This window comes from Anoplopoma fimbria, chromosome 12 (assembly GCF_027596085.1).
Source record: "Anoplopoma fimbria isolate UVic2021 breed Golden Eagle Sablefish chromosome 12, Afim_UVic_2022, whole genome shotgun sequence".
NCBI lineage: Eukaryota > Metazoa > Chordata > Actinopteri > Perciformes > Anoplopomatidae > Anoplopoma > Anoplopoma fimbria.
In genome coordinates this window covers 27,417,737-27,422,736 of record NC_072460.1, presented here as the reverse complement: position 1 = coordinate 27,422,736, position 5,000 = coordinate 27,417,737, and the positions used below count along the sequence as shown (strand labels likewise).

At 45.0% G+C, this 5,000-nt stretch overlaps 1 pseudogene; it reads right to left on the bottom strand.

The window, feature by feature from the left end:
- Positions 1-5,000, bottom strand: part of LOC129100017 (voltage-dependent L-type calcium channel subunit alpha-1D-like) — a 47,136-nt pseudogene that overhangs the window by 21,037 nt on the left and 21,099 nt on the right.

Genomic DNA, 5,000 nt, shown 5'->3' with positions numbered 1-5,000 from the left:
CAATGCTAGTTTTTTGTTGACTACATTTCATTTTATTGTTTGTGATTTATCTATTAGTGATGAAACTTTCAACCACACCAGCATGTTAGCATGTTAGCATGTTAGCACATTTCTCCAGCAGCAGACTGCAGCTAACAGCAGCGCTAACACTGTATTCATCCAGAGGAATAATGAACAAAACAAGATGTAAACAATAAACGTTATCAATAAGGTGGAAAACCAGAAACATGGAACCAGAATGAGGACTCACGTTGTTCCTGAAGGAGTGGGCTCTGATTGGATCCTCGGCAGCCAATGAGCAGCTGCTGAGGATGATGAAGACGAGGATGAGGTTGGTGAAGATGTGGTGGTGGATCAGAGTGTGACAGGCCACACGGATACTGCAGACAGACAGAAGACTTCCTGTTATCTGGAGTAGGTTTCTGATAAAACATCCCTTAATGTTCTCCACACAAAACAAAAACGCTGAATATACGATCATGATTTTTCACGTTCAAACCTTAAACCCAGAGATGAAACTGGATGTTGGAGGACGGCACCGTCACACATCCATCAGCCGACGGAGGTTCCAACAAGTTTCATAGTTTTCACAACGACTTTATGCCAGCTAATGATGGAAGCATCTTTCTACGTTACCTAGCAACACAAACCTGTGACTCTAAACACTCACAGTGAAGATGATAGAGGAGACAGGGCCATGCTAATGCTAATGCTAACAGTAACACTTGTGAACCAAGTAGTCTATGCTAATGCTAATGCTAACAATTCTACCCGTAGACCAGGTGGGCCATGCTAATGCTAACAGTTATACCTGTAGACCAGGTGGGCAATGCTAATGCTAATGCTAACAGTTATACCTGTAGACCAGGTGGGCAATGCTAATGCTAATGCTAACAGTTATACCTGTAGACCAGGTGGAGTCAGACTTACGGGTTCGTCTTGCTCAGGCAGAAGAACGCACTGCCTTCTGGGATTGGAAGAACCTTCTCTTTAGGAGGAGCCAGGTCGGCCATCTTTAACTGGACTCCAGCATCTGACAGGTGGAGGAGAGGAGGAGAGAAGAGGAGTTTATTATCATTAACTTTATTGTGATATCAAGAGTTAGTCTTTTAGTCTAAAACTCTTTCAGTCTAAAATCCCAGATGCCTCCTTCAGGTGTGAACTGACCTTCTTCTCCTTCAGGAGGCTCCTCCTCCTCCTCGTACTCGGTGTCTCCGTCGATGTCGACCTGCAGAGACAAACCGCCGTCAGACCAACGACTCACAGTTCAGATTAAAGAGTGAAATCAGACCTCCGTTCTTCACCTTCACTTCCTCCTCCTCTACTTCTTCTTCTCCTTCTCCTCCTCCTTCTCCTCCTTCTCCTCCTTCTCCTCCTCCTCCTTCTCTGACCTCCTCCTCTGCTCCTTCTGGTTTCTTCCTGTAGAGACAACAGGAAACAGTAAACCTCTCTGTCTGTCGTCTGTACTCCTCTCTCCTTCATCCCTCCATCACTCACTCCTTCTTCTTGTCGTCTCCGTCTCCTCCGGCCAGGTTGTCCACGGCGATGGCCAAGAAGACGTTCAGCAGGATGTCTGACGCTCGTTAAGGAGGCGCAACGACATCGAGGAGGCGCTGCCTTCATTATTTTACAGGTTCAGATTATTAATATAAAAGATATAAAACTGTACAAACTGAAACCATTGGTCCGTTACTCCTCCTACCCGTAATCAGGATCAGTCTCCACATCGTTTAAAGTTAGGAGGTGTGTTTTGTTGATTATTACGTTATTACGGTTTCAGATGAAATGATTCCTGAAACCTTGTTTTGGTCACCTTGATGATGAATAGGTCACATGACTAGCTGATCTGCAGCTAAAACAACAGTCCAACAGCATTAGTCCTGTTTCCATGAGGCCAGTGAACGCCTCGCCGACAGGATACAGTTACCACAGATGAAGAGGATGACGAAGTAAACGCACACGATCATCCCTGGAAACACGGGGCCGCCGTACGCCATGATGCCGTCGTACATCACCATGTTCCAATCCTCCCCGGTAAGGATCTGCAAACATCGAAATCAGGTTTAAAGTTAGGACTGGTTCAGGTCTATAGTTAGGACTGGTTCAGGTCTATAGTTAGGACTGGTTCAGGTCTATAGTTAGGACTGGTTCAGGTCTATAGTTAGGACTGGTTCAGGTTTATAGTTAGGACTGGTTCAGGTTTATAGTTAGGGCTGGTTCAGGTCTATAGTTAGGACTGGTTCAGGTCTATAGTTAGGACTGGTTCAGGTTTATAGTTAGGACTGGTTCAGGTTTATAGTTAGGGCTGGTTCAGGTCTATAGTTAGGACTGGTTCAGGTCTATAGTTAGGACTGGTTCAGGTTTATAGGCTTATAGGTTAGGACTGGTTCAGGTCTATAGTTAGGACTGGTTCAGGTCTATAGTTAGGCCTGGTTCAGGTCTATAGTTAGGACTGGTTCAGGTTTATAGTTAGGACTGGTTCTATAGTTAGGACTGGTTCAGGTTTATAGTTAGGGCTGGTTCAGGTTTATAGTTAGGACTGGTTCAGGTTATAGTTAGGACTGGTTCAGGTCTATAGTTAGGACTGGTTCAGGTAGTTACTGGTTAGGTTAGTTAGGACTGGTTCAGGTTTATAGTTAGTTAGGACTGGTTCAGGTCTATAGTTAGGACTGGTTCAGGTCTATAGTTAGGACTGGTTCAGGTCTATAGTTAGGACTGGTTCAGGTCTATAGTTAGGACTGGTTCAGGTTTATAGTTAGGCCTGGTTCAGGTCTATAGTTAGGACTGGTTCAGGTCTATAGTTAGGACTGGTTCAGGTCTATAGTTAGGACTGGTTCAGGTCTATAGTTAGGACTGGTTCAGGTCTATAGTTAGGACTGGTTCAGGTATTAGGTTTATAGTTAGGACTGGTTCAGGTTTATAGTTAGGACTGGTTCAGGTTTATAGTTAGGACTGGTTCAGGTTATAGTTAGGACTGGTTCAGGGACTGGTTCAGGTTTATAGTTAGGACTGGTTCAGGTTTATAGTTAGGACTGGTTCAGGTTTATAGTTAGGACTGGTTCAGGTTTATAGTTAGGACTGGTTCAGGTCTATAGTTACTGGTTAGGTTAGGGACTGGTTCAGGTTTATAGTTAGGACTGGTTCAGGTGGTTATAGTTAGGACTGGTTCAGGTCTATAGTTAGGACTGGTTCAGGTCTATAGTTAGGACTGGTTCAGGTCTATAGTTAGGACTGGTTCAGGTCTATAGTTAGGACTGGTTCAGGTTTATAGTTAGGACTGGTTCAGGTCTATAGTTAGGACTGGTTCAGGTCTATAGTTAGGACTGGTTCAGGTCTATAGTTAGGACTGGTTCAGGTCTATAGTTAGGACTGGTTCAGGTCTATAGTTAGGACTGGTTCAGGTTTATAGTTAGGACTGGTTCAGGTTTATAGTTAGGACTGGTTCAGGTCTATAGTTAGGACTGGTTCAGGTCTATAGTTAGGACTGGTTCAGGTTTATAGTTAGGACTGGTTCAGGTTTATAGTTAGGACTGGTTCAGGTCTATAGTTAGGACTGGTTCAGGTTTATAGTTAGGACTGGTTCAGGTCTATAGTTAGGACTGGTTCAGGTCTATAGTTAGGACTGGTTCAGGTCTATAGTTAGGACTGGTTCAGGTCTATAGTTAGGACTGGTTCAGGTTTGCCTTGGACCAGCTCCTAGTTTGCTACAGACCCAGACTGCTGGAAGACTTCCTAGGATACACTGAGCTCCTCTCTCCTCTTCATCTGTTGATATATTCATCCTGATAGGAGGGTCCCTCCTCCGTTGCTCTCCCTGAGGTTTCTTCCTTGTTTCTCCTCATTAAAGGTACATATTGTAAAAGCCTCTGAGGCAAATCTGTTTGATTTTGGGTTATACAAAATAAATTGAATTGAATTGATTTACCTGGAAGCAGGTGAGCAGCGCCTGGGGGAAGGCGTCGAAGGTGCTGCGTTTGGTCTGCGTCTCGTCGAAGTTGAACTTTCCTCCGAACAGCTGCATGCCGAGCAGAGCGAAGATGATGAGGAAGAGGAAGAGCAGCAGCAGCAGCGAGGCGATGGACTTCATGGAGTTCAGCAGAGACGCCACCAGGTTGGACAGAGCCGTCCAATGGCTGCGTGGACACAGAGTGACATCATCAGAGCGTGTTGAGGAAAATCTATCTAATATACAACTTTATACAACTTTATACAACGTGTCATGGTGAACCCAATAACTTGTTTCATAAGATCATCTGTGGGAATGAGGGAGACAAGCCGTTCCCATAAGAAGTGGTAAAGTCATTCCAGGAAAGTTGGGAAATAAGAATAACGTATCATTTGTCCTTTAAGGAGGTTAACATGACCTGACACAAAGCAGGGAAACAGGACGCGAGTGAAAGGCCAGACGTGCTTTGTCATGGTCCAATCGACAAGACGTGATTGGCTGAAAGTGATGGAAGGGGAGGCGGGACTAAGGGTATAAAGAGATCATGTAAGGACTAACGTGTTGGATTTTGTTGTAAGCTCGTCTGCAATAAAATATCCCCGCTGGCTGCTAAACTCCAAGAACTGCGTCTCTTCATTGGTTTTCTGCCACAACAAGCGAGACTCGGTAACGTGGGAGCCCATTGGGCAGCGTTTCCTCACCGTGTGACCTTGAAGATCCTCAGCAGACGGACGCAGCGCAGCACGGAGATGCCCAGCGGCGGCATGATGCCCAGCTCCACCAGGATGGTCTCCACGATGCCGCCGCACACCACAAAGCAGTCGAAGCGGTTAAAGAACGCCACGAAGTAGTGAGCCAGACCCAGACTGTACATCTTCAGCAGCATCTCCACGGTGAACAGGGACAGCAGCACCTTGTTGGCGATGTCTGCGGAGAGACATCAGTTACATCTACTTTATTATATTTATATTAGATTATTTATATTTATATTACATTCATATATGAACCGTTAGCTGGTTCTCATTAAAACAACTACACATTTATAAATGAGGGA